Consider the following 25334-nt stretch of genomic DNA (forward strand, 5'->3'; position numbering starts at 1 on the left):
GGGATTACAGCCTCTTGCCACCACGCCTGAGTAATTTTTCTATTTTTAGTAGACATAGGGTTTTACCATGTTATCCAGGCCGGTCTCCAACTCCTGACCTCAACTCATCCCTCTGCCTCAGCCTCCCAAAGTGCTAGGATTACAGACGTGAGCCACCACGCCCAGCCGAATTCATAGGATTTTTGAAGATCGAATGTAATGAACACTATTTGAATTATTTCAGCAGGTAGATTCTAATATTAAACTCATTTTAAAGATGAGGAAATTAGGTTTAAAATTTTATAATTTGCCGGCCAGGCACAGTGGCTCACGCCTGTAATCCCAGCACTTTGGGAGGCCGAGGCGTGTGGATCACCTGAAGTCAGGAGTTTGAGACCAGCCTGACCAAGACGGAGAAACCCGCCTCTACTAAAAATACAAAATTAGCCAGGCATGGTGGTGTATGCCTGTAATCCCAGCTACTTGAGAGGCTGAGGCAGGAGAATCACTTGAACCAGGAAGTCGGAGGTTGCAGTGAGCTGAGATCTCACCACAGCACTCCAGCCTGATGACAGAGCAAGACTCCATCTCAGAAAGAAAGGAAAAAAAAAACTTTATAATTTGCCGACCAGGCGCAGTGGTTCATTCCTGCAATCCTAGCACTTTGGGAAGCTGAGGCGGGCGGATCACCTGAAGTCAGGAGTTCAAGACCAGCCTGACCAAGATGGAAAAATCCTATCTACTAAAAATGCAAAATTAGCTAGGTGTGATGCTGCAGGCCTGTAATCCTAGCTACTTGGGAGGCTGAGGCAGGAGAATCACTTGAACTCAGGAGGCAGAGGTTGCAGTGAGCCGAGATCGTGCCATTGCACCCCAGCCTGGGCAACAAGAGCGAAACTCCATCTCAAAAAAAAACCAAAAACCGGCCGGGCGCGGTGGCTCACGCCTGTAATCCCAGCACTTTGGGAGGCCGAGACGGGCGGATCACGAGGTCAGGAGATCGAGACCATCCTGGCTAACACGGTGAAACCCTGTCTCTACTAAAAAATACAAAAAACTAGCCGGGCGAGGTGGCGGGCGCCTGTAGTCCCAGCTACTCGGGAGGCTGAGGCAGGAGAATGGCGTAAACCCGGGAGGCGGAGCTTGCAGTGAGCTGAGATCCGGCCACTGCACTCCAGCCTGGGAGACAGAGCAAGACTCCATCTCAAAAAAAAAAAAAAAAAAAACCAAAAACCAGAAAACTTTATTATTTGCCTAAAATCATCTACTTATTAAGTAATGAAGCCAGAATTAGAAGTCAGGCAGTCTTGCACTAGAGTTTGGGCTCTTTCTTGACCACTCACTAGTAAAGAATTACATTACAGGCCGGGCGTGGTGGCTCAAGCCTGTAATCCCAGCACTTTGGGAGGCCGAGACGGGCGGATCACAAGGTCATGAGATCGAGACCATCCTGGCTAACACGGTGAAACCCTGTCTCTACTAAAAAATACAAAAAACTAGCTGGGCGAGGTGGCGGGTGCCTGTAGTCCCAGCTACCCGGGAGGCTGAGGCAGGAGAATGGCATAAACCCAGGAGGCGGAGCTTGCAGTGAGCTGAGATCCAGCCACTGCACTCCAGCCCGGGCGACAGAGCGAGACTCCATCTCAAAAAAAAAAAAAAAGAATTACATTACAGATGGAATTATGTACAGGTTCAATATGACCCTAATCCCAATCTTTAGGATCAGAGCTGTGAAAGAAAAGCACAAGGCTGGGCACAGTGGCTCATGCCTGTAATCCCAGTACTTTGGGAGGCCGAGGTGGGTGGATCACCTGAAATCAGGAGTTTGAGACCAGCCTGGCCACCATAGTAAAACCCACTCTCTACTAAAAATACAAAAATTAGCTGGGCGTGGTGGCAGGCACCTATAATCCCAGCTACTCAGGAGGCTGAGGCTAAGACTGGAGAATCGCTTGAACCTGGGAGGTGGTGGTTGTATTGAGCCAAGATCACGCCATTGCACTCCAGCCTGCGCAACAAGAGTGAAACTCTGTCTCCAAAAAAAAAAAAAAAAAAAAAGGAACGCACAAACACCAGAAAGAAAATAAATAAATTTCAGAGTTTAAGATCTTAAAATGTAAAATGGAATGAAGGTTTAAAAGCGAAATAAAACAAGCTTTCTTCATAGCTGGGGAGGAAGGAATAAATGGTATCTTTGACAAAAATGATTTAATTAAGAAGGATAATTTATTTGGGCATTGAGAATAGGAAGATCACAAAACCACTATTAATTAAAAAATTCACTTTTAAGTGTATCTTTGGAAAAGTCTCTAATAGTCTCATGTTTTTAAAAAAAAAAAAAGGCCAGGCACGGTGGCTCACATCTGTAATCCCAGCACTTTGGGAGGCTGAGGCAGGCGGATCACGAGGTCAGGAGTTCAAGACCAGCCTGGCCAACATGGTGAAATCCAGTCTCTACTAAAAATACAAAAATTAGCCAGGCCTGGTGGCAGGCGCCTGTAATCCCAGCTACTCGGGAGGCTGAGGCAGGAGAATTGCTTCAACCCGGAAGGCGGAGGTTGCAGTGAGCCAAGATCATACCACTGCACTCCAGCCTGGGCAATACAGCAAAAGAGCAAAACTCCATCTGGGGGTGTGGGGCGGGAAGAAGCTGGCTGGGAGTGATGGCTTACGCCTGTAATACCAGCACTTTGGGAGGCTGAGATGGGCGGAACACTTCAGCTCAGGAGTTCAAGACCAGCCTGGACAAGATGGCGAGACCCCATCTCTATTTAAAAAAAGAAAACAAAAAATAAAACCTCTCAAGTTTTTCAAATCAAGCACTAAAAACCCCCCATTAACTTGCGTCCTGTTTTTACTATTTTACTGTGGTGGAATACACATAAAATGTACTATCTTATTAAGTGTACAGTTGAAGTATTAAATACATTCATAGCATTATCAACCATCACCACTACCTCCAGAATTTTTTTCTCTTTTTTTTTTGAGACGGAGTCTCGCTCTGTCGCCCAGGCTGGAGTGCAGTGGCCGGATCTCAGCTCACTGCAAGCTCCGCCTCTCGGGTTCACGCCATTCTCCTGCCTCAGCCTCTGGAGTAGCTGGGACTACAGGCGCCCGCCACCTCGCCCGGCTAGTTTTTTCGTATTTTTTAGTAGAGACGGGGTTTCACCGTGTTTGCCAGGATGGTCTCGATCTCCTGACCTCGTGATCCACCCGTCTCGGCCTCCCAAAGGGCTGGGGTTACAGGCTTGAGCCACCGCGCCCGGCCCCAGAATTTTTTTCATCTTGTAAAACTGAAACTCTAGACCCAGAAACAGTAACTCCCCATTTCCCCTTCTCCCAGCCCCTGGCAATCACCATTCTACTTTCTCTATGGTTTTGACTACCTAATTATCTCATATAAATGGAATTATGTATTTCTCTTTTTGTGTCTGGCTTATTTCACTCAGCATAATATGTTCAAGGTTTATCTACGTTATAGCATGTGTCAGAATTTCCTTCCTTCGGCCGGGCGCGGTGGCTCATGCCTGTAATCCTAGCACTCTGGGAGGCTGAGGCAGGCAGATCACAAGGTCAGGAGATGGAGACCATCCTGGCTAACACAGTGAAACCCCCTCTCTACTAAAAATACAAAAAATTAGCTGGGTGCGGTGGCGGGCGCCTGTAGTCCCAGCTACTCAGGAGGCAGAGCTTGCAGTGAGCCGAGATCGCGCCACTGCACTCCAGCCTGGGTGACAGAGAGAGACTCCGTCTCAAAAAAATAAAAAAAATAAAATAAAAAGAATTTCCTTCCTTTTTAAGGCTGAATAAATATTCCATAGTATGTACATACCACATTTTTAAAATCCATTCATCTGTTGACAGACACCTGGGTTGTCTACAACTCTGGCCACTGTGAATAATGCTGTTATGAACATGGGTGAACAAATCATTCAATTCAATTTTTTTTTTTTTTTTTTGAGGCAGAATCTCTCCTCGTCACCTAGGCTGTAGTGCAGTGGCATGATCTCGGCTCAGTGTAACCTCTGCCTCCCAGGTTCAAGTGATTCTCCTGCCTCAGCCTCCCAAGTAGCCAGGATTATAGGCATGCACCACCACACCTGACTGATCATTCAGTTCTTTTGTTTTAACATCCAGAAGTGGAATTGCTCCATCATATGGTAATTTTTAATTGGTGGAGGAACATTACACTGTTTTCCACAGTGGCCAATTTTTTTTTGTATTTTTAGTAGAAACAGGGTTTCATGGCTGGGCGCGGTGGCTCAAGCCTGTAATCCCAGCACTTTGGGAGGCCGAGACGGGCGGATCACGAGGTCAGGAGATCGAGACCATCCTGGCTAACACGGTGAAACCCCGTCTCTACTAAAAATACAAGAAAATTAGCCGGGCGAGGTGGCGGGCGCCTGTAGTCCCAGCTACTTGGGAGGCTGAGGCAGGAGAATGGTGTGAAACCGGCGGGGCGGAGCTTGCAGTGAGCCGAGATCGCACCACTGCACTCCAGCCTGGGGCACAGAGCAAGACTCCGTCTCAAAAAAAAAAAAAAAAAAAAAAAAGAAACAGGGTTTCACCACATTGGCCAGGCTGGTCTCGAACTCCTGACCTCAGGTGATTCGTCTGCCTCAGCCTCCCAAAGTGCTGGGATTACAGGCGTGAGCCACGGTGCCTGGGTGAAAAGTGATTCTTTTTTTTTTTTTTTTTGAGATGGAGTCTAGCTCTGTCGCCCAGGCTGGAGTGCAGTGGCCAGATCTCAGCTCACTGCAAGCTCCGCCTCCCGGGTTTACGCCATTCTCCTGCCTCAGCCTCCCGAGTAGCTGGGACTGCAGGCGCCTGCCACCTCGCCCGGCTAGTTTTTTGTATTTTTTAGTAGAGACGGGGTTTCACTGGGTTAGCCAGGATGGTCTCGATCTCCTGACCTCGTGATCCACCCGTCTCGGCCTCCCAAAGTGCTGGGATTACAGGCTTGAGCCACCGCACCCGGCCGTGAAAAGTGATTCTTAACCTTGAATTTTGTGAAACTAAGCAAGCAATGGACTAGAAGGCAAGAGATTCTAATCCCAGAATGTAATCCATGCACTTCAGAAATAAGTTCTTTCCATATCCTAATTTCTGTAATAAATGAAAAATATCAAGTTAGATGATTTCTTTTTTTTTTTTTTTTTTTTTTTTGAGACGGAGTCTCGCTCTGTCGCCCAGGCTGGAGTGCAGTGGCCGGATCTCAGCTCACTGCAAGCTCCCGCCTCCCAGGTTCACGCCATTCTCCTGCCTCAGCCTCCCGAGTAGCTGGGACTACAGGTGCCCACAACCGCGCCCGGCTAATTTTTTTTGTATTTTTAGTAGAGACGGGGTTTCACCGTGGTCTCGATCTCCTGACCTTGTGATCCGCCCGCCTCGGCCTCCCAAAGTGCTGGGATTACAGGCGTGAGCCACCGCGCCCGGCCAAGTTAGATGATTTCTAAAATCTCTTCCATTTACATCTGATGAAAACTATCTCAGAGTAAAATTCACCAAACTGATAAATTATGTGGAACTTAAAACTCTAGGGATAGGAAAAAAGCAAAGTATTGGCAGTAAAATTAAACAATATAACAAGATGTTAAAATTTTAAAAAGGCACTTCCCAATCATTTCAGAAAATTTGTGGTTGAACTAAACTAAAAAATTTCAATATTGACTCACTGTAATTCCAAAGTAGGTATTAATAATCTAGGCATCCCAGCTCATGAGCTGAGCAATCCACTAAGAATCGCCCTAGTGACTCATACCCCTGAACGGGACTGCTTTATGTGCAAAGACAAGGAATCAATTAAAGGGTTTACAATGAAGTGTTGTTTAACTGGAACGTTTTAAGTGGAAGTTAATTCCACATGAGTGATAATAGATGTTTAATAACTAGCTAGTGACAATTTCTAAGCAAAAGCATTATGGCAGCTAAACAGCAAATAGTAATCTATGTGCTACAAACATGAAAACAACTTGTTTTCAAAAGAGCTCTTGGCTATGAACAATATTTGAAAAACCTAAAATATAATTTGTGTTGAATCAAATCATAAAACCTCATGGAGAGAGTAGTTTGAGATCTTGGCTGTATCAACCAATGAGGAAACAAAAGGCACCATTGTGGGTTGAAGTGCCAATTTTCGCTGGCAAAAAGCCATTCTATTTGAATGTAAGAACCTTCAGGAACCAGCTGGAGAAGTATGAGGAACCTGGGATAGGGATAATATATTCATTCACAACATATCCTAAGTGGAACTGTCTTCATGCAAAGAGGACAATATTGGAACATATGTCCAAAACAGCCTAAGATTAGGTCAAACCAACTGTTCTGAACAACCCTCAGTCTAGAAAAACGAACATGTCTAAGACAAAAATAAATGTATGATTTTCCAATATGACTACGTTTAAGATATACAATTTCTTTTTAAAAACCCATACCATCGGCTGGGCGCGGTGGCTCATGCCTGTAATCCCAGCACTTTGGGAGGCTGAGGCAGGCGGATCACCCGAGGTCAGGAGTTTGGGACCAGCCCGACCAACATTGGCGAAATCCTGTCTCTACTAAAAATACAAAATTAGTGGGCGTGGTGGTGCGTGCCTGTAATCCCAGCCACTCGGGAAGCTGAGGCAGGAGAACCATTTGCACCCGGGAGGTGGAGGTTGCAGTGAGCCAAGATCGCACTCCAGCCTGGGCAACAAGAGAGAAACTGTTTCAAAAAAAAAAAAAAAAACACCCATACCATCATATACCAATGGCGTCATCTGGTACAACTTTTCTGGAAGGCATCTTTGCAATAGTTATCAAGAACTTTAAAGTGCTTATATCCTTTAATCAATAATTCCACATTTAGTAATTTACCCTAAACAAATGCAGGGCATTTATTATAAGAAACATATATAATTCATGGTATAACCTCCGTAATGGAATATTGTACAACCATTATGGGGGGAATAGGGAGTAACTGCTAATGGGTATCAGGTTTCTTATTGACAGAATAAAAATATTCTAAAATTAGGCTGTGGTGGCTCACGCCTATAAATAATCCCAGCACTTTGGGAGGCTAAGGCGGGTGAATCACCTGAGGTCAGGAGTTCGAGACCAACCTGACCAACATGGTGAAACTCCATCTCTACTAAAAATATAAAAAATTAGCTGGACATCGTGGCAGGCACCTGTAATCTCAGCTACTCGGGAGGCTAAGGCAGGAGAATCACCTGAAACTAGGAGGCAGAGGTTGCACGGAACCAAGATCATGCCATTGCACTCCAGCCTGGGCAACAAGAGCGAAATTCCATCTCAAAAAAAAAAAAAAGAGCCCGGCTTCAGTAAATTGTATGATAGAGCCACTTAATAAAAATAGAGTACACTGAAGAAAGTCTAGGTGTGGGGCCAAGATCAAGGGCTCACTTTGGACAACGCAATTCAAATTACCTCCTCTGAGTATCTCCGTGGAGATGTGGAACAGGCAGCCAGGATCAAAAAAGAGGTCTGGTTACAGATAAAAATGTGGCAGTATTCAAAATATATATGGTAACCAAAGCCACAGAATGGATAATTTCAGGAAGGAAAATTTTGAATCCAAATAAACACCTACTCTGGATGGGCAATTAAGAATTCCAAGTCCGGCCGGGCGCAGTGGCTCAAGCCTATAATCCCAGCACTTTGGGAGGCCGAGACGGGCGGATCACGAGGTCAGGAGATCAAGATCATCCTGGCTAACACGGTGAAACCCCGTCTCTACTAAAAAATACAAAAAAACTAGCCGGGCGAGGTGGCGGGCGCCACCAGCTACTCAGGAGGCTGAGTCAGGAGAATGGCGTAAACCCGGAAGGTGGAGCTTGCAGTGAGCTGAGATCCGGCCACTGCACTCCAGCCTGGGTGACAGAGCGAGACTCCGTCTCAAAAAAGAAAAAAAGAATTCCAAGTCCACGAATGACTCAAGGGGAATTCCTAAAAATAGGGTTCAGCTCTAATTTACTCTGAACATTCCCAAAAGGAATGTTATCACTCATTAGTTAAGTAATAACAATCAAGCCAAAACTGATAAATACTACACAGATGTGGATGAAAATAATCTCTGTAACTATTTGGAAGTTGAATATAGTTTAGAGATTAGAGGATAAGAATAGGGGTGTGTGAAGTTGATCCCATTTATACAGAGGAAAAACATCAAAACTTATTCTGAAACCCTATGCATTTCTTTCCTTTTTTTTTTTTTTTTTTTTAAGATGGAGCCTTGCTCTGTCACTAGGCTTGAGTGCAGTGGTGTGATCTTGGCTCACTGCAACCTCCGGGTTCAAGTGATTCTCCTGCCTCAGTCTCCCGAGTAGCTGTGACTACAGGTGTGTGCCACCATGCCTGGCTAATTTTTGTATTTTTAGTAGACACGGGGTTTCACCATGTTGGCCAGGATGGTCTCTATCTCTTGACCTCATGATTCCCCCCGCCTCGGCTTCCCAAAGTTCTGGGATTACAGGCATGAACCACCGTGCCTGGCCTCTTTCCTCTTTTTTTTCTTTTTTTTAATTTCTTATTTCTGTAGAGACAGGGTCTCATCATATTGCCCAGGTTGGTCTTGAACTCCTGGGCTCAATCAATCCTCCTGCCTTGACCTCCTGAAGTGCTGTGATTACTGGTGTGAGGCACCATGCCTGGCACCTTTTTCCTTTTTTTTTTTTTTTGAGATGGAGTCTTGTACTGTCGCCTAGCCTGGAGTGCAGTGGCACGATCTCGGCTCACTGCAACCTCCGCCTCACAGGTTCAAGCGATTCTTCTGCTTCAGCCTCCCAAGTAGCTGGGACTATAAGCGTGCACCACCACACCTGGCTAATTTTTCGTATTTTTAGTAGAGACGGGGTTTCACAGTGTTAGCCAGGATGGTCTCCATCTCCTCATCTCATGACCTGCCTACCTTGGCCTCCCAAAGTGATGGGATTACAAGGTGTGAGCCACTGTGCCGGGCTCTTTCTTCTTTTTTCGAGACAGAGTCTTGCTCTGTCGCCAGGGTGGAGTGCAGTGGCGCGATCTCGGCTCACTGCAACCTCCACCTCCTGGGTTCAAGCAATTCCCCTGCCTCAGCCTCCAGAGTAGTTGGGATTACAGGCGCGCGCCACTACTCCCAGCTAATTTTTTGTATTTTAGTAGAGACAGGGTTTCACTATGTTGTCCAAGATGGTCTTGAACTCCTGATCTCGTGATCCGCCTGCCTTGGCCTCCCAAAGTGCTGGGTTTACAGGTATGAGCCGCCATGCCTGGCCTCTTTTTTTTTTTTTTTTTTTGAGACGGAGTCTCGCTCTGTTGCCCAGGCTGGAGTGCAGTGGCGCAATCTCGGCTCACTGCAAGCTCCGCCTCCCGGGTTGACAACCTGGCCTCTTTTCTTTTTGCAAATAGAGACTGTCCCACTCTGTCAACCAGGGTGGAGTGCATGGTATGATCGCAACTCACTGTAGCCTTCAACTTCTGGGCTCAAAAAACCCTCCTGCCTCATCCTCCCGAGCAGCTGAAACCACAGGTGTATGCCACCACATCCAGCTAATTTTCAAATTACTTTTTGCAGAGACAGGGCCCTCACTATGTTGCCCAGGGTGGTCTCAAACTCCTGGGCTCAAGGTATCCTCTAGCCTCAGCCTCTGAAAGTGCTGGGATTACATGTGTGCCACTGAACTCCAGACTGGGTGACAGAGTGAGGCTCTGTCTCAAAAAAAAAAAAAAAACAGTCAAATTAGCCAGGCGTGGCAGCATGTGCCTGTAGTCCCAACTACTTGGGAGGCTGAGGCAGGAGAACTGCTTGAACCCGGGAGGCGGAGGTTGCAGTGAGCTGAGATTGCACCACTGCAACTCCAGTCTGGATGACAGAACAAGACTCTGTCTTAAAAGAAAAAAAAAAATTAGTCAAGTGCAATAGTGAGAAAGGGGAAAAGAAAGAGTCTAACTATTTTTTTTGTTTTGTTTTAATCAAGTGCTTACACGTTTTTGGGGGGGAAAAAAAGGAGCCAGGTGCCTTGGTCTGTAATCCCCAGGTGCCTTGGTCTGTAATCCCCATATTTGAGAAGCCAAGAGGACTGCTTGAGCCCAGAAGTTCAAGACCAGCCTGGGCAACACAAGAAGACCCTGTCTCTACAAAAAAAATTTTTTTAATTAACTGGGCATGATGGCAGTGTGGGCCTGTGGTCCCAGCTACTCGTGATGCTGTGGTGAAAGGATCTCTTGAGAGCACCACTACATTTTAGCTTGGGCAACAGGACAAGACTCTGTCTCAATTATTTAAAAAAAAAAAAAAAGGGCTGGGCGCAGTGGTTCACGTCTATACCCCCAGCACTTCGGGAGACGGAGGCGGGTGGATCACCCGAGGTCAGGAGACCAGCCTGACCAACATGGAGAAACCTCGCCTCTACCAATACAAAATTAGCCGGGCATGGTGGGGCATGCCTGTAATCCCAGCTACTTGGGAGGCTGAGGCAAGAGAATCTTGAACTCAGGGGCCAGAGGTTGTGGTGAGCCGAGATTGCGCCACTGCACTTCAGCCTAGGCAACAAGAGCAAAACTCCGTCTCAAAAAAATAAAAGGGCCAGGCACAGTGGTTCACGCCTGTAAACCCAGCATTTTGAGAGGCTGCGGTGACCTGAGGTCAGGAGCTCAAGACCAGCCTAGCCAACATGGTGAAACCCTTTATCTACTAAAAATACAAAAATTAGCCGGGCATGGTGGCACACACCTATAATCCCAGCTTCTCACGAGGCTGAAGCAGGAGAATTGCTTGAACCTAGGAGGCAGAGGTTGCAGTGAGCCAAGATCCTGCCACTGCACTCCAGTCTGGGTGACAGAGTGAGGCTCAGTCTCAAAAAAAAAAAAAGAAGTTGAATGACTTAATGGGCACCAGAATGCTTTTGTCCAAATTGTGCTGGTGTTACAAGCAATATAGCCTCAAAGAACAAAGCTTCAACTGAGAGCTGGAGAAGAATCCATTTCCCAGAATACTTCATTTCTTTCTCTCTCTCTCTTTTTTTTTTTTTTTTTGAGATAGAGTCTCACTCTGTCACCCAGGCTGGAATGCAGTGATGCGATCTTGGCTAACTGCAACCTCCACCTCCCAGGTTCAAGCCATCTTCCCGCCTCAGCCTCCTGAGTAGCTGGGATTACAGACGCCTGCCACCACACCCAGCTAATTTTTTGTATTTTTAGTAGAGATGGGGTTTACACCATGTTGGCCAGGCTGGTCTTGAACTCCTGACCTCAGGTGATCCACCCGCCTCGGCCTCCCAAAGTGCTGGGATTACAAGCATGAGCCACCACTCCTGGCCCCATTTCATTTCTTTAGAAGTAAAATGCTACCTGCAAAGAGATAATCATATCCTTGTTTTAGGAAAACTCTTTGGGCAACATATTCCACAGGTCTGAAAGATAAACCTTTACTGCCAAGAAGTGCTCTCAGCCAACTACAGTACTTGTAAAATTCAAGAATGTATAACTGTATGCCAGCCAGTACTAACAGGTCATTCATTCTTTGGAGTTGTAGAAAATAGCAATGCTCAAATGCCCAGCTAGTTTTTTGTACTTAAAATTTTTTTGCATTAAATCTTAAAAAATATTTTTAAAAATACATTTTAATAGGTCCTTATTTCAACACAAGCTGAACTCATCAGCTATAGTAGTATGTTTGAAAAACAACTGTTGCCACTCAGCTGATATTAACAGCTCAGAACTGTTTTCTCTGTCTAAATTTCAGGTTAATGATACCAGCCAAAATCTATCTTCTCATACCTATTCTCAAAGGAATGGTCTTACAAAAATAATAATCTGGTCGAGTGTGGTGGCTCATGCCTGTAATCCCAGCACTTTGGGAGGCAGAGGCAGGTGGATCACCCAAGGTCAAGAGTTGGAGACCAGCCTGACCAACATGGTGAAACCCTGTTTCTACTAAAAAATACAAAATTAGCTGGGCGTGGTGGGGCATCCCTGTAAACCCAGCTACTTGGGAGGCTGAGGCACGAGAATTGCTTGAACCTGGGAGGTGGAGGCTGCAGTGAGCCAAGATAGTGCCACTGCACTCCAGCCTGGGCAACAAGAGCTAAACTCCATCTCAAAAAAAAAAAAAAAAAAAAATCCTACTTTTGGCCGGGCGCGGTGGCTCAAGCCTGTAATCCCAGCACTTTGGGAGGCCGAGACGGGCGGATCACGAGGTCAGGAGATCGAGACCATCCTGGCTAACACGGTGAAACCCCGTCTCTACTAAAAAATACAAAAAACTAGCCGGGCGAGGTGGCGGGCGCCTGTAGTCCCAGCTACTCGGGAGGCTGAGACAGGAGAATGGCGTAAACCCGGGAGGCGGAGCTTGCAGTGAGCCGAGATCGCGCCACTGCACTCCAGCCTGGGTGACAGAGCCAGACTCCGTCTCAAAAAAAAAAAAAAAAAAAAAAAAAAAAATCCTACTTTTTCTTTGCCTAATTTTTTATCAAATATTTTGAACAGAAGCCACATGTATTTCTACACTACAATAAAAGCGTAAGTTCAGAAATAAGTAATCATACCCCCTAGTTAGGCTTAACTATAGGAAAGAAGGACAGGACAGGAAAGGAGGGGAAAAAAGAACTTAGCTGGGTATACTCAGGAGGCTGAGGCAGGAGGATGATTTGAGCCCAGGAATTTGAGGCTGCAGTGTACTATGACAGCCTGGGCAACATAACAACGTCTTGTCTTAAAAAAAAAAAAAAAAAAGAAAAAGAAAAAAGGACACACCTCACCAATTTTGAAATGTGAACGAAATGCAAATAAAGCAATAGTTTTTTGGAACTCATCACTTTGCATTGAATTAGGCATGGAACAACCACTACTCATTTGTTAAGATAATGATGCTCTGGATTTAAATTATATATCCTGTATTCTAAGATCCTCGTTACTGAACTGATTGATAGGCAAGCCTGGACCTGGGGGGAAGTGGACTAATCAGAAACAGAACCCTGCATTCCTTCCCTTTGGCTGACTTATACAAATAAAAGAATAACATTTAATTGACAAAGGATAATAGCTTATAAGTAAGATTGTTATGTTGGAGATGTGTTAACTTAAGTCCTTTGAATTAAAAGCTAAAACTCAGTTTCACCTTCATGAATTGATTAGAGAGAAAATTACCAGGTCCTTTGCTCTTTTTTAAGAGAACTGTGGTGGCTACCTGGTAGAAAACAATTCTTAAGTCACACAACCTCAAAAGTTAAAAGTGCTAACTTTTGAAAAGGATGTTTGAAATGCTTTGGAAAATTGCACAACAGTTGAAGCAGTAAATAATATTAAGCCATTACAAATCAGGACAAATATTAACAGACCTTGCATATAACTTCTATGTATCTCTTCAATACGCCCTTTGCCTACAGCACTCAGGGCACAAAAATCTGGGGAAAACTTAAAACTAAGATCTGTTTATCGGAGCTTTTTACCTTCTACCCAGAAGAGTTCGTGTTTCTTTAATTCTGCCATTACACAGTACTTAAGACATCCAAAGCAACTGCAGTGATACAACTCTATGCTAAGTTTTTAAAAAGATCAGTAAACTTAACCCACAACTCACAGTATTTTAATCAGGAGTTCTGGAAGTAAGGGTATTTTTCTGTTTTTTTTCCATACCCTCTGAGGTTGAAATTTTTTTACTCTTTTACTCTGAATAATACCTAAACCCTCCCTAGGGAGAGAAATATTTTACTCCTAAATGACATTATTAACGCATTTTTCTACAGATATTAATGTACTGGAGATATGCTGTTTCCTGCTTATTAGGAAATTAAAATCCCTTTCATTTATATAGTTTGATTTTTTATAGCGCTTTCATATACTCACTTGAACGTGTACACGACACAAACATACAACAAATTTAGACTTATCAGGCATACCCTCAGCCAGAACTTATTCAAACTTACTCGATTTCACATCGTCTTGATGTTAACAAAATTAAGCATGAGCACAATGAAATCCGTATTACTACCAGTTCTCAATGAACAAAAAGAAAAACCAAATTCGCCCATTTCGCAAGGGAAAAGTACTCCCAATCAGACAATCGCAAAAAAAGAAAAAAAATCTCAACCATACATTCACGTAAATCTTTTCAACTCAGAGCTCCAAACGCAGTCGACAACCACACAACTGCCCACAATCACAGCGGTAGCGCCTACTCTTAATTTTGAAGCTAGAGACTTAAGGATACACACACACACACACACACACACACACACACACACACACACACACACATACACACACGTTCTCTAAAGTTTGACAAAGTGGGGGAAAAGTCATTTTAAGTAAAGAAAACGAGTTAATCAGGAGGCGATGAGCCCAGTCCTTCCGCCCCGCTTTCCCGCTTCCAGCCCTCGAACTAACCCTCCTCTAACCCCCGAGAGGCAGGAGTTCTAGCGGGAAGATGCGGAAAGCGGCCGGAGACTCAGGGACCGAAGTCGGGGAGACAAAGAGCAGCCCGCGAAGCGCCCGGGTGGCGAGGGGCGGCCCGGCTCCGCCCTGCGCCCCTAACCGCCCGGGTAGTTGTCGGCACCGCCGGGGTGCCGCCGAGTGCGCGCCGCCTCTGCCCGGGCTCCCCGACAGTCCCCCGACAACTCCGCGGCCCAAGACACCCCCGAGCCGTTTCCCTCCGGATTTGGGAGCCGCGCGCTTGGGGACAAAGAGGGAGGGTGCGCCGGGGGCAGTGGCAGGACGCGGGCCGGCGACGCCCCTCCGGACTCGGCGGGAACCCCTCGGCGGCGCCCCCCTCCTCCCTCCGCTCCGGCCGCGCTCTTCCCTGGACCTCCGGAGGTGCTCCTCGGCCCATCTTCGGGCTCCCCACGAGTTCTCCCGCCTCCCCCTGGGACCCCGCCCCTGGCCCGCTTCTCCTCAGCCGGCCCTGCGGCCGCCCCTCACCCGGCGGCGGGTTCCCCCGGAGCCGCCTCCTCCGCCGGGCCTCGGCCCGTCCCGCCGGCCGCGGCCTCATGTGCCCAGCGTCGCCATCGCCTTCGCCTTCACCCTCGCCTCTCCTCCACCTCCTCCGCCGCTGCCGCCTTCGCCTCAGTCTCCAGCCGAGGCAGAAGCCGCTCCCGCCGCCGCCGCCGCCGCCTCCCGCTCCCGCTCCCGCCGCCGGGACCCGCGGGAAGGCGCCTGCGCACTGCGCGCTGCGGTGGGGGCGGGGGCATCCCGCCGCGGCCCGGGAGCGGGGGGCGCGCGGCACGTGGCGCTCGAGTGGGAGGGGGCGCCCCGGAACGCGCGGGAAGCGACGGGAGCGCCAACTTTCCGCGGTCGAGTCCTCGCCGGGCTCTCGGATAGTCCGGGACGCGGGGGAGGCGCGGCGCGCGTGTGAGTCACCCGCGTGGAGTTTGGACCCCGGGTGGGCGCAGACTTCGCTCCGGGCAGTTCTCCTCCAAGCTGATTTTCGGGCGAGAGTCCCCTGCTAGCCGCGCCTCAGTTTGAGCTGGCCGCTAACGGCGCCGTGGGTTCTCGCCTTACCTGGGTATCCTGGGTTGGTTCAGCGGGCCCAGAGTTGTCTTCTGCGCGCTCCGCCGAGGCCTTGGTCCATTGTAGCACGGGATGCTAATGTCTCCTTCTAGGTTCTGCTCTACAATTCCTCGAGGATCTGGCGGGCCCTGGGTGGATCTAGCTACCCTAGCGTCTTTGAGTCGGGGCTCTTAGAAGTGCTCTAGATACTTTTCAGGTCCTGAACTTCTCGGATTAACAAGACCCTAATAGGCTATTTCCTCTTAACTCTTTGCATCCCAGCAGGGTCCCATTCAGAGGACTTGGGAAAATTTTTCATGCATAGGAATCCCCAGTTTTAAAATGCCCAGTAGGAAACCGAAAATTCTCCAAATGCTTTAAGTAGAGTGAGACTTTGGCTAATAAAGGAAGGCTTAGTAAAGAGATGGGCGACCTCTGGAATTATCTCATCTGAGCATCAGAATGCCGATGGATAGGCTTTTATTATTTTGCCCTTTTGACCAGAGGAAATTAAGCGCTAACAAGTGAGGTTACTTGCTGCAAGTCAAACTCCCCAACCCAAAGCCAAGCCCTAAGGGCTAGCCGCAGAGTGGAAAACTTGAAGGCTAGGCATCTAATGCACTGACCAGTTTTTTGTGGCCAGTATGGTGTTTTCCAAAAATATGAATTAATTACCAAAATATTGAAATCCAGATTTCTGGCCTCCCTAAAAAGTCAAAACGTGCTTACTTTGAGCTGCTCTTTTCACATGGCAGCTCCTCTTGAGTCACCTTGTCCGGGTAGGCAATGTCCCCACTCAGCTACTTAAATCATTTCATGACCTGCTTGGCCTAGCAGCATTTAAGTACTTCTCCCTGTGATTGCTGTAGTCTGTCCCCATGTCTTATCACATTGCCTCTCTACAGATGTATTTAAAATGACAAGTGTGGGATGGATGCGGTGGCTCACGCCTGTAATTCCAGCACTTTGGGAGGCCTAGGCAGATGGATTGCTTGAGCCCAGGGGTTCCAGACCAGCCTGGGCAATATGGCAAAACCCCCATCTCTACAAAAAATATAAAAATTAGCCGGGTGTGGTGACACGCACCTGTGATCCTAGCTACTCCAAGCATGAGGTGGGAGGATCGCTCAAGCCCGGCAAGGCTGCAGTAAGCTGAGATCGCGCCACTGCACTCTAGCCTGAGCGACAGAGTGAGACCCTGTCTCAAAAAACTAAGTGAAAAAAATAAAATGACCAGGGTGGAAACCCTGAAAATACCTGGAAATAATAATAAATAACATGTAACTAAAATAACACAGTAAACAACATCATTGTACCTGTTGAATAAAATATTAAAATTCTCACAACCTGCAACTGTAAACTAGCATAAATCACTTTGTTGTTTTTGTTGTTTTTGTGACAGAGTCTCACTCCGTCGCCCAGGCTGGAGTGCAGTGGGGTGATCTCGGCTCACTGTAATGTCCACTTCCCAGGTTCAAGAGATTCTACCTCAGCCTCCGGAGTAGCTGGGAATACAGGCCTGGCTAATTTTTGTATTTTTAGTAGAAATGGAGTTTCACCATGTTGGCCAGGCTGGTCTCAAATCCTGACCTCAAGTGATCTCCCCGCCTTGGCCTCCCAAAGAGCTGGGATTACAGACATGAGCCACCGCACCCAGCGGACTATGCAAAACTGGCAATATCTACTGTTGAGGCTCAGAAAATGATATCCCAGGGTGTGGTGGCTGTAGTCCCAGCTACTCAGGAGACTGCAGTGAGCTATGATTATGCCACTACACTCCAGCCTAGAAGACAGAGCGAGACCCCATCTCTTTAAAAAAGAAGGAAAGAAAACAATGTCCCAAAGTATGGAGCTTTGGTGTGCTGAGTGCTTTGAACTAAAGGAGATTGGAAGGCCGCAGAAGCAAAGTCTCTCTCTGACCTTCTCCTGCCCTCGTGTCTCCCGCCCCTTTCTCCCTGAAGCGAGTCATAGAAATAAAATTTCCTCTTCCCCAAGGCAGGTCACAGAAACTAGAACCCCTCTCCCCCAAAGCAAGCCATGAAACCAGAAATGTCACTTTCCCCCTCTCTCTTCCCCCTTGAAGACCCTCATTCCAGAGGAACCAGGAAGGAATACCCTGGAGGAAGGAATGTTACACTGGGAGGCCAAGAAGAATTTGAACCGACAAGCCTTGTTGGGTTCCCCGCTCAGTCTGTTACATTACATCATACCCCTTTTGTCTGATCACATTCTACACGGCGTGTCCATTCTGCATTGAACCTAAGCATAAAAGCCGACAATTATCCTTGGGTCTTGAGATTTTTTTGTTTTGTTTTGTTTTGTTTGAGATGGAATCTCGCTCTGTCGCCCACGCTGGAGTGCAGTGGCGCAATCTCCACTCACTCACTGCAAGCTCTGCCTCCCAGGTTCACGCCATTCTCCCACCTCAGCCTCCCATGTAGCTGGGACTACAGGCGCCTGCCACCGCGCCCAGCTAATTTTTGTATTTTTAGTAGAGACGGGGTTTCGCCGTGTTAGCCAGGATGGTCTTGATCTCCTGACCTCAGGATCCACCCGTCTCGGCCTCCCAAAGTGCTGGGATTACAGGCGTGAGCCACCGCGCCCGGCCTTGTTTTGTTTTTTTTGGTGAAACAGGGTCTCTCTCCATCGCCCAGGCTGAAGTGCAGTGGCATGATCTCAGCTCACTGCAACTTCCGCCTCCCATATTTAACTGATTCTCATGCCTCACCCTCCCAAGCAGCTGGGACTACAGGAGCACATCACCACGCCTGGATAACTTTTTGTATTTTTTGTAGGGATGGGGTTTCACCGTGTTGGCCAGGCTGGTCTCGAACTCCTGATCCGCCTGCCTCAGGTGAGCCGCCTGCCTCAGCCTCCCAAAGTGCTGGGATTACAGGTGTGAGCCACCGCACCCGGCCCTTTGAGGTCTTCTATTTTTATTCTTTTCTGAGACAGAGTCTCACTCTGTCGCCCAGGCTGGAGTGCAGTAGTGCAATCTCAGCTCACTGCAACCTCCGCCTCCCAGGTTCACGCGATTCTCCTGCCTCAGCCTCCCAAGTAGCTGGGACTACAGGTGTCCGCCACCATGTCCAGCTAATTTTTTTTGTATTTTTAGTAGAGACTGGTTTTCACTATGTTGGCCAGGCTGGTCTTGAACTTCTGACCTCCTGATCCATCCGCCTCGGCCTCCCAAAGTGCTGGGATTACAGGCATGAGCCACCGCACCTGGCCCTTTGAGGTCTTCATTTCTGAAGGCTCTTGTGTTACATAAAACTTTGGTTAAATAACTTGGTTATGCCCTTCTCTTATTAATCTGGCTTTTGTTATAGGAGTGTCAGCTATGACCCTTATGATGGATGAGGAAAGGTATCACACCTTTCCGCCACTACACTACTAAAGCTGTACCTATGAATATACTATGACTTTGGAATTCTATGGCAATTCCACAAAAATGTGTACAAATGTTCACCAAAATACTTGTCCTAGAGTATTCATAGCAGCACTATTTATAATAAGCCAAAAAACTAGAAACTACCCAAAATGCCTGTCAACCGTAGAATAGCTAGATAAATTGTGTTAGGTTCACATAATAGTACATTATGCTGCAATGAATATGAACAATCTACATTTACACACAAGATGGATCTCACAAAAGTTTCCATTTACAAAAAGTTCAAAAACAGGCAAAACAGGCCAGGTGCAGTGACTCATGCCTGTTATCCCAGCACTTAGGCAGGCCAAGGTGGGCGGATCACTTGAGCTCAGTAGTTCAAGACCAGCCTTGGCAATGTGGCAAAACCTTACCTCTACAAAAAATACAAAAATTAGCCAGGCATGGTGGCACATGTCTGGAGTCTCAGCTACTCCAGAGGCTGAGTTGGGAGGATCACTTGAGCCTGGGGAAGTTGAGGCTGCAGTGAGCTGTGATCACGCCACTGCACCACTGCATTCCAGCCTGAGTGACTGAGCAAGACCATGTTTAAAAACAAAAACAAAAACAAAAAAACAGGCAAAACTAATCCATGCAGTTAGATGTAAGGACAGTTGGCCGGGTGCGGTGGCTCACACCTATAATCCCAGCACTTTGGGAGGCCAAGACAGGTGGATCATGAGGTCAGGAGATAGAGACCATCCTGGCTAACACAATGAAACCCCATCTGTACTAAAAATACAAAAAAATTTAGCCAGGCATGGTGGCGGGCGCCTGTAGTCCCAGCTACTCCGGAGGCTGAGGCAGGAGAATGGCATGAACTCGGGAGGCGGAGCTTGCAGTGAGCCGAGATTGTGCACTCCAGCCTGGGCAACAGAGTGAGACTCTGTCTCAAAATAAACAAACAAACAAACAAACAAAATAATTTTAAAAAGCCGGACACGGTGGCTCACGCCTGTAATCCCAGCACTTTGGGAGGCTGAGGTGGGCGGATCACGAGGTCAGGAGATCGAGACCATCCTGGCTAATATGGCGAAACCCCGTCTCTATCAAAAATAAAAAAAATTAGCCGGGCATGGTGAGCGGGTGCCTCATAGTCCAAGCTACTCGAAAGACTGAGGCAGGAGAATCACTTGAACCTGGGAGGCAGAGGTTGCAGTGAGTTGAGATTGTGCCACTGCACTCCAGCCTGGGCGACAGAGTGAGACTCCGTCTCAAAACAAAACAAAACAAACAAACAAACAAAAAAAGAAGTCAGGACAGTTGGCCGGACGCGGTGGCTCATGCCTGTAATCCCAGCACTCTGGGAGGCCGAGGTGAGCAGATCACCTGAGGTCAGGAGTTCGAGACCAGCCTGGCTAACATGGTGAAAACCCATTTCTACTTAAAATACAAAAAAATCGGCCGGGCGCGGTGGCTCAAGCCTGTAATCGCAGCACTTTGGGAGGCCAAGACGGGCGGATCACGAGGTCAGGAGATCGAGACCATCCTGGCTAACCCGGTGAAACCCCGTCTCTACTAAAAAATACAAAAAACTAGCCGGGCGAGGTGGCGGGCGCCTGTAGTCCCAGCTACTCGGGAGGCTGAGGCAGGAGAATGGCGTAAACCCAGGAGGTGGGGCTTGCGGTGAGCTGAGATCCGGCCACTGTACTCCAGCCTGGGCGACACAGCGAGACTCCGTCTCAAAAAAAAAAAAAAAAAAAAAAAAAAAAAAAAAAATCAGCTGGGTGTGGTGGCGCACGCCTATAATCCCAGCTACTCAGGAGGCTGAGGCAGGAGAATTGCTTGAACCCAGTAGGTAGAGGTTGCAGTGAGCTGAGATCGTGCCATTGCACTCCAGCTTGGGGCAACAAGAGTGAAACTAAAAAAAAAAAAAAAAAGCAGCAGCAGCAGCAAGGATAGGCCGGATGCAGTGGCTCACACCTGTAATCCCAGCACTAAACCCCATCTCTACTAAAAATACAAAAATTAGCTGGGTGTGGTGGCACATGCCTGTAATTCCAGCTACTCGGGAGGCTGAGCCAGGATAATTGATTGAACCAGGGAGTCAGAGGTTGCAGTGAGCAGAGATTGTGCCACTGCACTCCAGCTGGGTATAGAGCAAGGCTCCGTCTCAGAAAAAAAAAAAGAAGAAGAAGAAGTAAGGACAGTGGGCTGGGCACAGTGGCTCACACCTGTAATCCCAGCACTCTGAGAGGATGAGGCAGGTGGATCACCTGAGGTCAGGAGTTTGAGACCAGCCTGACCAATATGGTGAAACTCTGTCTCTACTAAAAATACAAAAATTAGCCAGGCGTGGTGCATGTGCCTGTGAGAACTGCTTGAACCCAGGAGGCAGGGGTTGCAGTGAGGCAAGATCCCGCCACTGCACTCCAGCCTGAGTGACAGAGCAAGACTCTATCTCAAAAAAGAAGAAGTAAGGATAGTGGTTACCTGGCAGGCAGAATAGTTACTGGAAGGGAGCATGACAGGGTTTTAAGGGGGCTGGCCCTGTTCTGTTGAAATTGCCTTTGCAAAAATCATGACAGTGAGAAAAATCTGACACAGGCTGGGGACAGTAGCTCACGCCTGTAATCCCAAGCATTTTGGGAGGCCAAGTTGGGTGGATCACCTAAGATCAGGAATTCAAGACCAGCCTGGCCAACATGGTGAAACCCCGTCTCTACTAAAAATACAAAAAAAGACTGGGTGCGGTGGCTCACGCCTGTAATCCCAGCACTTTGGGAGGCTGAGGCGGGTGGATCACCTGAGGTCAGGAGTTCGAGACCAGCCTGGACAACATGGCGAGACCCTGTCTCTACTAAAAATACAAAAAATTAGCCAGGCGTGGTGGCGGGCATCTATAATCTCAGCTACTCAGGAAGCTGAGGCAGGAGAATTGCTTGAACCCAGGAGGTGGAGGTTGCATGAGCCAAGATTGCGCCATTGCACTCCAGCCTGAGTGACAGAGCAAGACTCTGTCTAAAATAAATATATAAATAAAATAAAAGTAGCCGGGAGTGGTTGCACATGCCTGTAATCCCAGCTACTTAGCATGAGAATCACTTGAACCCGGGAGGCAGAGGTTGCAGTGAGCAAAGATCTCGCCACTGTACTCTAGCCTGGGCAAAAAAGAGAGACTGTCTCAAAAAACAACAGAAAGAAAAATCTGACACAGGAAAATTACAACAGTGAAAGAGATCTGATCTAACCGACTCCATCTTACTTTTAAACTCCAAACTGCCTTTGTTCATTCCTGGGAATAGGCTGAGTTCATGGGAGGAATTTACTTTATAGTTTAATTTGGAAACAAAGATAATAACAGTCTCTTCCCAAAATAAATCCCCTCTTTGCCTGGGGAACAGACTGCCTTTGTAAAACTAGCAAATCAGCCACAAGATTAGAAATTAGGGGTCAGCAGTCATGCAGCCAGAGGCCATAAGATTCCTAACATCTCCAATTGCTCCTTTGCTCCTATGGATGACATTACTATTATAAAACACAATATTGCCCAGCATGGTGACTCACGCATGTAATCCCAACGCTTTGAGAGGCCAGGGTGAGTGGAACACATGGGCCCAGGAGTTCGATACCAGCTTGGGCAATATGGTGAAACCCTGTTTTTACAAAAGAAATACAAAAATAGCTGGGCTTGGTGGTATGCATCTGTAGTCCCAGATACTTGGGAGGCAGAGCAGGGAGGATCTCCTAAGCCCAGGGAGGTCGAGGCTGCAGTGGGCCATGATCACACCACTGTACCCCAGCCTGGGCGACAGAGTGACAGCCTGTCTCAAAAAAAAAAAAAAAGAAAGGAAAAAGAAAAATCCTGAGATTGGTATGAGATATTTTTTTCAGATCCTGCATTCTGAGGCACCAGCTGGTACCACCCAGATCAGTAAACTGGCTCAACTAGTTCTGGATCCCACCCAGGAATGGAAGACAGCTTCAACCCCCTATGATTTCATCCCCAACCCAACCATCAGCATTCCCCACTCCCTAGCCCCCTGCCCGTCAAATTATCCTTAAAAAACCCTAGTCTCTGAATTTTGGGAGAGACTGATTTCAGTAATAAACTCCAGTCTCTCGTGTAGCCACCTCTACATTCATTCAATTCTTTCTCTATTGGGAAAACCTGCTGTTTGCAGTGCATCAGCTTTTCTGGGTAGCGGGCAAGATGAACTCTTCGGGTGGTTCACTGTTCTTGATCTGGGAGCTGAATACACAGGTGTGTTCAATTAGTACACTGAACTGCACACTTGGTTGATTTGTTTTATTTTTCTTCTTTTTTTTGAGATGGACTCTCATTCTATCGCCCAGGCTTGAGTGCAATGGCGCAATCTCAGCTCACTGCAACCTCTGCCTCCCAGGTTCAAGCGATTCTCCTGCCTCAGGCTCCTGAGTAGCTGGGGACTACAGGTGCGCACCACCACACCCAGCTAATTTTTTTTTTTTTTTTTTTTTTTGAGACGGAGTCTCGCTCTGTCACCCGGGCTGGAGTGCAGTGGCCGGATCTCAGCTCACTGCAAGCTCCGCCTCCCGGGTTCACGCCATTCTCCTGCCTCAGCCTCCCGAGTAGCTGGGACTACAGGCACCCGCCACCTTGCCCGGCTAGCTTTTTGTATTTTTTAGTAGAGACGGGGTTTCACCGTGTTAGCCAGGATGGTCTCGATCTCCTGACCTTGTGATCCGCCCGTCTCAGCCTCCCAAAGTGCTGGGATTACAGGCTTGAGCCACCGCGCCCGGCTTAATTTTTGTATTTTTAGTAGAGATGGGGTTTCGCCATGTTGGCCAGGATGGTCTCAAACTCCTGACCTCAGGTGATCCACCTGCCTCGGCCTCCCAAAGTGATAGGATTACACGTGTGAGCCACTGAGCCTGGCCTGTTTGTTTTCTTGAGACAGGGTCTCATGCTATCACCCAGGCTGGAGTGCAGTGGCTCCACCTGGGATCACTGCAACCTCCACCTCCTGAGTTCAACTGATTCTCCTGTCTTAGCCTCCTGAGTAGCTTGATTACAGGTGTGTGCCACCACGCCCAGCTAATTTTTGTAATTTTAGTAAATACAGGGTTTCACCATGTTGGCCAGAGGTGATCTTCCCCCTGCCCCACTGCTGCCCCCCTCCCAAAGTGCTGGGATTACATGCATGAGCCACCACACCCGGCTGAGCTGCACACTTTTGATAGTGTGCTTTTCTGTGGCATATTAAGACAAATGAAAACCTTTAGTCCAGGCGTGAGACTCCATCTCAAAAAAAAAAAGAAAACCTTTAAGGCCAGGCACAGTGCCTCATGCCTATAATCCCAGCACTTTGGGAGGCCAAGGCGGGTATATCAAGTGAGCTCAGGAGTTCAAGACCAGCCTGGCCAACACAGTAAAACCCCGTCTACTAAAAATACAAAAAAGTTAGCCAGGCATGGTGATGCACGCCTCAGCTACTCGGGAGGCTGAGGCAGGACAATGGCTTGAACCCGGGAGGCAGAGGTTGGTTGCAGTGAGCCAAGATCACATCATTATACTCCAGCTTGGGCAACAGAGGGAGACTCTGTCTCAAAAAAAAAAAACTTGGCCGGGCACAGTGGCTCACGCCTGTAATCCCAGCACTTTGGGAGGCCAAGGCAGGTGAATCACAAGGTCAGAAGTTCGAGACCATCCTGGCCAACATGGTGAAACTCTGTATCTACTAAAAATACAAAAATTAGACGGGCGTGGTGGCACACGCCTGTAATCCCAGCTACTCGGGAGGCTGAGGCAGAAGAATCACTTGAACCAGGGAGTTGGAGGTTGCAGTGAGCCAAAATGGTATTAAAACATTTTTTTCTTTTTGTTTTCTTTGAGACAGGGACATGCAGCAGCATGATCACAGCTCACCGCAGCCTCAACCGCCCAAGCTCAAGTGATCCTCCCACTTCAGCCTTCCGAGTAGCTGGAACTACAGGCATGCGCCACCATGCCTGGCTAATTTTTAAATTTTTAATAGAGACAAGGTCTCCCTATGTTGTCCAGGCTGGTCTCGAACTTCTGAGCTCAGTCAATCCTCCTGTCTCCCCCTCCCAAAATGCATTGCCTACTCTTTCTTCCTAGAGATTGGGAACAATACATTTACTTTCTTTTTTCTTTCTTTCTTTCTTTTTTTTTTTTTTTTTGAGATGGAATCTGGCTCCGTTGCCCAGGCTAGAGTGCAGTGGCATGATCTTGGCTCACTGCAAGCTCCGCCTCCTGGGTTCACACCATTCTCCTGCCTCAGCCTCCTGAGTAGCTGGGACTACAGGCACCTGCCACCACGCCCAGCTAATTTTTTTGTATTTTTAGTAGAAACGGGGTTTCACCGTGTTAGCCAAAATGGTCTCAATCTCCTGACCTTGTGATCCGCCCACCTTGGCCTCCCAAAGTGCTAGGATTGATTACAGGCAGGCTTGAGCCGCTGGGCCTGGTGATACATTTACTTTCTAATTTGTTACCTTATTACCAAGCCTGCAGCTCTCT

The 25334-nt window shown here is 47.7% G+C and overlaps 1 protein-coding gene across 2 annotated transcripts in view; it reads right to left on the reverse strand.

Annotated features, from left to right (window-relative positions):
* The window catches only part of GJC1 (gap junction protein gamma 1), a 28487-nt gene extending 12842 nt beyond the window's left edge, over window positions 1–15645 (reverse strand). The window contains exon 1 of one of the 2 annotated variants that reach the window (XM_005584445.5): window positions 15454–15645. The gene's annotated coding sequence lies outside the window, so the exon portion shown is untranslated. Of the gene's footprint in view, window positions 1–14874; window positions 15087–15453 lie in introns of those variants that run through there. The other variant, XM_045374665.3, reaches the window with a different exon arrangement.
* Between the last annotated feature and the right edge of the window lie 9689 nt (window positions 15646–25334).

Source organism: Macaca fascicularis, chromosome 16 (assembly GCF_037993035.2).
Source record: "Macaca fascicularis isolate 582-1 chromosome 16, T2T-MFA8v1.1".
In the NCBI taxonomy this organism is placed as follows: Eukaryota; Metazoa; Chordata; class Mammalia; order Primates; family Cercopithecidae; genus Macaca; species Macaca fascicularis.